Source organism: Chlorocebus sabaeus, chromosome 18 (genome assembly GCF_047675955.1).
Source record: "Chlorocebus sabaeus isolate Y175 chromosome 18, mChlSab1.0.hap1, whole genome shotgun sequence".
Classification (NCBI taxonomy): domain Eukaryota; kingdom Metazoa; phylum Chordata; class Mammalia; order Primates; family Cercopithecidae; genus Chlorocebus; species Chlorocebus sabaeus.
Window position 1 is genome coordinate 18791512 of NC_132921.1, and position 9168 is coordinate 18800679.

Genomic DNA, 9168 nt, shown 5'->3' on the forward strand with positions numbered 1-9168 from the left:
TCAGCAGCATCTCTTACTAGGCCCAATTGGTTGATATAGAAACAACATTCCTCACCCAATAAGAGGCACAGGCACATGATTGGAAAGGCCCATGTGTTATTTTCTGTTATAACCATTATTCCTGTGATGAGGATATTAAGCAAAATGCTACAGTAACTGAGATTCTCTGTCCGATATTCTACCCTTAGGGTGCTAGAGTATATAGTCCTACTGCAAATAGTAGACTGAGTAAAGCAATTTTTCCACAAGGGTGGTGTAGTAAATAATTTCCATTAGAAGTTTTAATATTTGGCTTAAAAGGAGAGGTAGCAATGACAAAAGTAGGGGTGAGACTGAGTAAGATGAGTTCTCACTTAATTACTTATTTTTTATGGTTTTCAGCTTAAGATTTCCTATTTCTTTACATTGATATTTAGAATGTTCATTTGGGGTGTCAGAGGTTACTTCCTCAGCTTTCCAGGCTTTGACTTGAGTGCAATGTATCCAGGAGTTGATTCCTGTAACAGATACCATCTCAATTACCCTCAGTACCATGGACTCACTAGACGTGGGGGTGGAGGATCCTGGGCACTCTCAGTTATTAGTTGTCAGCACCAGCAGTGAAGAGATTTCCTCCTGTGATGGTCAGGGGGCTTAGAGGCAGTGCCTGCTGAAACGGTTAGTTTTCAGTTCATAGGGCTTTAGGAAAGCGCAGCTTATTTTGGAAACTTATAGCCACAAAAATAGAATTTAATTTAAACTGTAGAAAATAAAAAACATTGAAAAACATTAGGCAACACTAGAATTTAACAACACTTGTGCTATAGTTTTTGAGACATAATTTTCTCTCTCCAGTTTCCCATTTTTATTAAAAGACAAATCATGATAGGACTGGTTTGCTTTATTATACTTGGCTTAATTATTTGCATACAGTACAGCAAGAATAATTATTTGTTACATAGGCCTTTTAAATTGGCTTTGATGGAACTTTGTTCTGTAGAAGGAATCTGAGATAAGACCTTTTTAAAGCCAAGCTCAGACATGGATTTGTACCATCAAATACCTATGAGTTGGGTGAATTCCTCTCCTCTTGAGGCTCCAAGACAACTTGGGGTTCCTGGCCTGTTCAGAAAGTGACATTGTTTACTTACCACAGATCAGACATGCTGTACAGGGACTGTGTACACAGAATATGAGGCCAGTTTCCAGGGGCTTTATTGGCTTCATAAGGCAAGTTTGGTTCCTTAAAGGAAAGCACACTATTCCAGTCAAAGCCTTGGTAAAAATAACCAGTTTTTCCAACTGTGGCCTGTTACAAAAGAAAACAGATTCTTATTGTACTTATGCAAATAACTATATTGCCGTAACTTAAGAATGCTCACAGATAGTTTCCAATTTCCAGAGAAAATCAAGTAGAGAGAAACAAGTATGCTCCAAATTTTGTTCATGGGAGTATACTAAATTGTTAAAAGCTATCAATAGCTCAACAGAAAAGTTTCTTTGGCTTTGAAAAGCAAAACAAATGATTAGCTATATTTTAAGCTAAATGTCAAAAAGGTCACTCCGGTCTCCTGTTAGTTTACTTCATGCAGTTAATTCCTGTCCTGCTTGATATTAATGAACAGTTTAGCTCTTCAAGACTCCTGAACATTCTTCTCTACTCCGATGTCACAATCTCCAAAGTTAACAGAAAATTGCATTCACGAGCACTTGTAAGAGCTTTATAGCTGATTATAAAACCACCTTTTAAAGAGGACCAAAACTTGACAACAATTGTTTATGGATGAAAAAAAGTTTTGGGATAGCCATAAAGTCACAATTGACAAGGATATCTGTTACCTTTGTGGCACACAGTAATTTAAACATAACAAGTATAATTATTACTGATAACATATACTAAGATATATCAGAATTATGGTAGTCTTCATCTCCTATGACTTTGGAATACATACCAATAATATATTTATACAAATATAGCCCAAAAAAACACCATTTTATATTTGACAATGTTTCCTATTATGACTTTTTACCAAATAAGCCAAATTTTACCTTTATATTTGTGTGCTATTAATGTTAAACTCAATTTTAATAAAATTTTGTAGACACGTTTACCCGATTTTAATATTGGACCGTAAGGTAAGACGTTTGTGAACCCTTTTTAACACTTTATAACTTTTGTTAAAGAGCAGGTTAGTGCTTTAAGTGAAATCTGTTGTGCTTTTACTTTAATGCTCAATTTACAGAAAAACTGGATGATACCCCTTCAACTTTAGCCGATACATTTACACACAGCATTTCCTTTACAATTAACCTTCTAAAACTTTCTTAAGCCTTCATTTTTATTTTATTCAACTTAGAACAATTCTTTAACCTTTTAATCTAGGTAAAAATCCACATTCTCATGCCTCCTTATATAATACTTTGCCAAAAGTATATGCAAACTGTTTTCTCAATAGTCTTACATGCATGTTACACTGTTAACTTTTAGCAACCTTTAGTTTTGTTGGTAAGTTTGGGATTTTAATTATGTACTAGGTGTAGAACCTAGGACCTAGACAGAAGTGCAAGTAAGGTCCGACTCATTCCAGCATTTAACTCCATGTGTCCCAGGTCTTACCTAGCTGCAAACCAACCAAGTTGTACAGCTAACAGGTATAGTGGCATTTTATAAAGCATTCAGGAGGCCTAATCACTTTTAAATTGTGTAACATTTCTTGCATAAATTCCCTTTTATAAAATGTTTCCTGATTTACACAGACAATTCCTGACATGCCTCAACTTTCTGACTTGTAAACATCCCTCTCTTTAAACAACCAGTTAATTTACTTTAGGGTAAGAATTTACCATATAAGATTGTTTTCATATAAATTCTCTTTTTTTATTTTAAAGATAACAGTCCTTTCCCCAAACAAGCTTCCTTCATGTCTATGGGCTAGGCTGCCTACGACCACAAGATTAGAAGTTAGGGTATTTCACTAAATAGTTCAAGATGTAGCTGTCTTTATTAAACCAATATTAATGTTTCATTTATTTAAAAATTACAAAAGCAAAGATTATTCTGTTTGGGTTGAGTTATAGTTTTGTAGCCTCTATGCCAAATTTTGACAATTTATAGTATTTGGCAGAGGTAAGTATGAAATTGCTTGATCAATAAATGCAAACAAAAACTGTATGCTGGCAACTCTTAAGACATTTCTAATCTTACAGTACCAGTAAGTTTTAAAGATTAAAGTCACGTGAACTGAAAGGTTTCACAGCTTTTACTTTTCCCTTAAAAATATTTGGTTTAAGTGCTTATTTTTCTTAGGCCAATTAATTAGAGCCTTTTTAATAGACACTGCACACACAACACATATATAACCACACAGACACCCAGAAGAAGATCCAGTAGTTATAAGATTGTTTTTTTCTAATTTTCCAATTGGATTATTGGCCTTCGGATGAGACCCTTTGAGAACAGGGCTAGGAAAACAGTTTCCAGGGCCTAATAAACAAGTATAACTGGAAGACAAAGGCAGATTTGGGGAGGTACTTATCCACCTCGAATTCCAGGGATTCCATGAGGAAAACAGAGATTTTTCCCAAAATGGGATTTGTGGTGCCTTTTCTGTTTTCCCAAGGAGTCCCAGGCCACCAGAAGTCATTTTAGATTTCTTCATACATTCACCAAGAGTGGCAAGGCAGAGTGGAGAAAAGTAATTCAGTTGACTGGGAAAACCTTTTCCAAGAAAACAAGATTTATGAAGAGAAAAACATAAAGGCCTTTTGAATATACTCATAGCTTCAATCTGCAACAAATCAGACATGGAGAAAGGGACATGAACATGAGCAAAGCCTTCAACCCCAGCTGCTTCCCAGAGAGGGAGAATGGCAGAGGTGGTTTGAGCAGTTTTTAAATGGGTAACAGATGGAGAAGTAGGAGTGGAGTTTGGGGCTGAAGGCTTGGGCCACCAGGGTGGAGGGTTCAGATGGACGAGGAGAGGGTGCAGAGGGGTGAGAATACAGAGGGGGTTCATGTGCAGGATCAAAAGGAGTTTTGGAGGGGGGAGAGACCCAGGGAGGGTTTTCATTAAGAAGAAAGATTTCATGAGGGGTGCAAGCTTGACACAGAGAAGGTTGGGATCTAAGGTAGAAGTAGAAGAAAGCCTGAATATAGACAACCTCTTGCCATTTGCCATTCCTGGTTATAAAGTTGTTAAGGTTCCTAAGAATTTGAAAGTCAAAGGTGCCATTTTTGCGCCATCAGCTGACATTATCTAATTTGTATTGGGGCCAGGTCATATTCCAATAAAAAACTAAATGCCCAAGCCAAACTTGTAAGGTTGTGAAGGGACAGCCCAGTGGGAAGGATGTAGGAATGTGGGATTGTTTGGCACCTATGTGGACTGGTGAGAAGAAGCTGAGGGTGTCTGTTTTTGTTCTAGGCATCCCCAGACAAAGGACAGAGACCTGGAATCCCCTTTCTAAAAAGGACACTCAAACTGAGAAGGAACTGGGCATTCCCAAGATTTTCTCTAGCTTAGCCCCATTGGTCCTCTGAGGACCAGGGCAGCAGAACTTATTTTTCCCAGGTACCACTAGAAAGCCAGGGGAGGGCAGATCTTACCAGTCAGCTGGATTAGTGTCTAATGTTGGATGTTCTGGCTGGAAATGGCAAAGGACCTCTAGGACTGGAGCCACATGAGGGAGGGAGGGAGGGGGAGAGAGTGAGTGAGTGAGCGCTAGAAGAGTGAGAGAGAGAGAGAAGAGAGGATGAGGGAGGAGGAAGGGAGAGAGTGAAATACCTGTTGTGGATGGTCAGAGGTGGATTCCTGAGACCTGAGGGTTTTGAGGGCTCACTGGAGAGTAATCCCAGCCCAAGTCTCGCAGTCCCCTTCAGGTTAGTTGTCCTCCTCACACAAATTGCTCGAAAAGTGAAGTGAGAGCCAAGACAGGGTGGGTGACCAGAGACTCTCAGGATCCAGCAGGATGAGCAGCTGCTGTCCACTGCTTCCAGGGTTGCAAGAAGCCTCCACCCCCAACACCCATCCCAGGTTTCGGCACCCAATGTAAGAGTTAAAGAAAGAGGAAAGAAACACAAAAAGCGGCTCAACAGTCAAAGACAGGTGTATTTTGGAGAATAAACTTGAGAGGGGCTTCTGGCCAATTTTGGTCAGGAACACTCTCTCTTACAGTCTAAGAGTATTTACTGGGGAGAGAGCTTATCAGAAGCTTGAAATGTTTCTGTGTGGGGGAGAAGTTTACGGAGGGGTTGGAATAGCTCTGGTTGGAGAAGAGCTTATCTTGGGACTGACATCTTTCCAGCCAGTGGGGAGGTTACCTTGGGGCTGGCATGTCTCTAGTTGGGGAGGAGTTTATCTTATGGCTGGAATGTTTCTGGTTGGAGATGTTATTTGTGGTTTATGGTCATGCTGACCTTAGTCATTAGGCTGATGCCCTTTGGATTTAGGCGGTTTTTAATCAAGTGGAACTTTAGAATGGTCGTGCTTGTCCAAGATGGCGATGCTCCTGCTCTGTCAGAAACCAATCCTTCAAGAATATTAAAGGACCACTGTATATCATGTAGTCTTGCTAGAATGTCATATTGCATTGTAAAATAGACATAAAATACTGAAAAGTAAAGAAAATACAAGTAAAGATTCTGGCTGCTATTGTCTATAGAGCACAGGCCTATAGGGCACCTGGAGTGAGGGTTCTGGATCCCAGGTGCGAGGATTGTTAAAATGAGTCTTCAGAAGCAAACCTCTGGTGACTCTTAAAGCAAATCGTGGGTCAGCCAACTGTGATAAAATTAAATTCAGAGTGGATTATCGAGGTGTCCTGGCTTGCCTGGATGGCTACATGAATACAGCCCTGGAGCAGGCAGAAGAGTATATAATGGACAACTGAAGAATAAGCCTGGGGCTGCAATTAGCCACAGAAACCATGTGTTCTACATTGGTGCATGGAAGAAAAGGATGTGATGACACCAAGAGAACAATGCTTTTCATACATGGATGTAGTTTTTATGGAACCTTTTTCCCTTTTTTGCTTCTTTTGTGATATAATTTGTCCAGGTTTTTATAATAGTTGGTGAGTTTTCACTGAAATGTAAGATAAATGTATACAACTGAGGATTGAATTATGAAGTATTCTTTCACATTTAAGTTTCCCTCATTTTCTTTTACCTTGTGCCAATGTACAGAATGCTAAAATAAGTTTTTATAGAAAGACAAACTAAAAGTAAAAATAAATTTAACTTAAAAATAAAGCAAGGCCAGGCCTGGTGGCTCATGACTGTAATCTCAGCACTTTGGGAGGCTGAGGCAGGCAGATGACTTGAGCCCAAGAGTTCGAGATCACATGGGAAACATGGCAAAACCCCATTGCTACAAAAAATGCAAAACTTATCCAGGCATGCTGAAGTGCGCTTGTAGTCTCAGTTACTCGGAAGGCTGAGGTGGGAGGATCACCTGGGCCTGGGTTGTGGTGAGCTGTGATGGTACCATTGCACTGCAGCCTGAGAAACGGAGTGAGATCCTATCTCAAGAAATAAATAAATAAATAAATAAATAAATAAATAACAATAAAGTGAAATGACAATTTCTTCCTACACTTCACTCTGAAGACCAGTGTGCTGGAAGGTGGCTTTGCTCAGGGTGTAGGGGGAACATCCTAATGAATCTGGAGCCACTGATTTTAGATCCTGGTTGTCCACTTATCCGTTGTATCATCTACCCTGAGTTTCTTAGTTTCAGCAAAATAACAGATCTAGGAACCCCCAGGTAGCCACAACAGGCTAAGATTCCTGACTGAGCTTTGCTCTATCTTGGAACCAAGTCTATTTTGGTGAATATACAAAAATCATTGTGCCTTCCAGGAGCCCTAATAGAGGGAGGGCAGGCAGGGAAAAAAGTACAGTTGATGCTTCCTATACTAACTCTAGGCAGAGGGTCAAGGCTTTGATTTTTATCTTTGAAGAACCTTATTTAGCATTCAAAGCCAAAGCTTGCCCTTTAGTTATGAAAATGTCTCAGTAGCTACTTGTCACCAGTCATTAAAGACTATTAGAAAAGGAGAGAAGAGTGAAATTTTTATTTACTTGCAAATGATCCAAGCTCCAGCATATTTAGAATGCAAACCCAGATTGCCATCCAGTCACTTAGATATGAATTAAACCTTCTATCTAACAGCCAGTGTATTTGAAGCACCCTCCCGGGGGTAATAGGGTTTTATCTGAGGAGCCCTTTGGGAGAAAAAGGGAAAAGTCCAGGTCCTGAGAATAAAGCTTCTATTGCTATGCTAATGTGCCCCGAGCAGGTGTGAGTGGTAAGTTCTCAGCTCACGCTTCCTCTCTACCAAGTTTGGGATACTTGTGGGGTGAAACGCCACACTCATACAGATATAAATATGAACTTGTGCTAAAGATTTTACTTAAACTGGTGAGGTGTAACGATCAAGTCAAAGGAAAAGTTAAAAAAAAAAAAAAAGCACTAACATATAGAGTACAGGAACGTTGAAATTAATGTGCAAAAGGCCCCCCCACCAAATTATTTTACATTAGGAGAGAAAAGTCAGTGGAATCTCTACCAGATAGGACAGAATTTACACGTCTATAGCCAAGAATTATTTTGCATTGTCATTAGTCTGATGCAATCACAGATTCGTAAAATAGGTCCTAGACAATCAGATAACCCAGAGAGGGGTCCTCTAGAACCTAGGCAACGCATAGATTTTCAGTGAAGCACAAATTTGTCCCCATTGCTTAACCAATGTGAAGGGGCTAATGTGAAGGGTGCCCACGGGCGTTGTGCAGTGCAGGAGCTGGTGGGCCTATTTTATATTCACAGTTCCTCATCTCTCCTCCCGTCATTTCCTCTGGTGTATTTGTTACCAGGAAGGGGTCCTGATCCAGACCCCAAGAGATGGTTCTTGGATCTCATGCAAGAAAGTCTCTGGGGAGAGTCCACAGAGTAAAGTGAAAGCAGGTTTATTAAAAAAGTAAAGGAATAAAGAGTGGCTACTCCATAGGCAGAGCAGCTCTGAGGGATGCTGGTTGTCTGTATTTATGGTTATTTCTTGATTGTATGCTAAACAAGGAGTGGATTATTCATCAGTTTCCTGGGAAAGCGGGGAGGGGGGGTAGTTGGGAGGTGGGTGACAACTCCTGAAACTGAGGGTTCTTTCCTTCATTTTTTAGACCATATAGGGTAACTTCCTGACCTTGTCATGGCATTTATAAACTGTCAAGGCGCTGATAGTGTCTTTTAGCATGCTAATGTATTGTAATTAGCATATAATGTGGGACGACCAGAGGTCACTTTCACTGCCATCTTGGTTTTGGTGGGATTTGGCTGGCTTCTTTACCACAAACTGTTTATCAGCAAGGTCTTTGTGACCTGTACCTTGTACCAACCTTCTGTCTCATCCTGTGACTTAGAATGCCTAACCTCATGGGAATGCAACCCAGTAGGTCTCAGCCTCATTTTACCCAGCCCCTATTCATGACGGAGTCACTCTGGCTCGAATGCCTCTGACATCTAGAAGCTCTGGCTTGAAGTGCAGCTCTCAAGCAGAGCACCCACAGAGATGAACTCCTCTAAACGCCCAACATTTATAATATGCTTAGTTCCCTTAGTTCCTACTACTCTTGTGATAGCTAGGCAGAGACTGGAGAAGAAGGAAGATGTCTGTCACTCTTTTTATATTTCTATGGATGACCTCTTCTTTTTTGGGTACTGTATGAGGAGGCTGGGGTGAAGAAGAGATTAAAGGAAGGAAAAATAAGTTTCCTTTCCCCTTCATAGTTCTTAGTGAGATGGCGCTTTGTAACAAAAGACAGAATAAAAGAAAAACAAGCAGAAGTTTGTTAACATGTCTGCCTCATGTGTACATTGGAGATACCCAGGAAGAAATAAGTACTTCTCAAAGATGTTACTTTGAGTTCAGTCTTAAATACCATCCTTATCTGAAACAAAAAAAGAAGGGTGTGGGGAAAGCTAGTTGTGGGGAGGTATCCAGAAAAGCATGGTGTATTAGGCCATTCTCATATTGCTATAAAAAAAAAAAACCCCGACACTAGGTAATTTATAAAGAAAAGAGGTTTAATTGGCTCAAAGTTCTGCAGGCTATACAGGAAGCATGGTGCTGGCATCTGCTCAGTTTCTGAGGAGGCTTTGGGAAACTTCCATTCAGGGTTGAGGCAAAGGG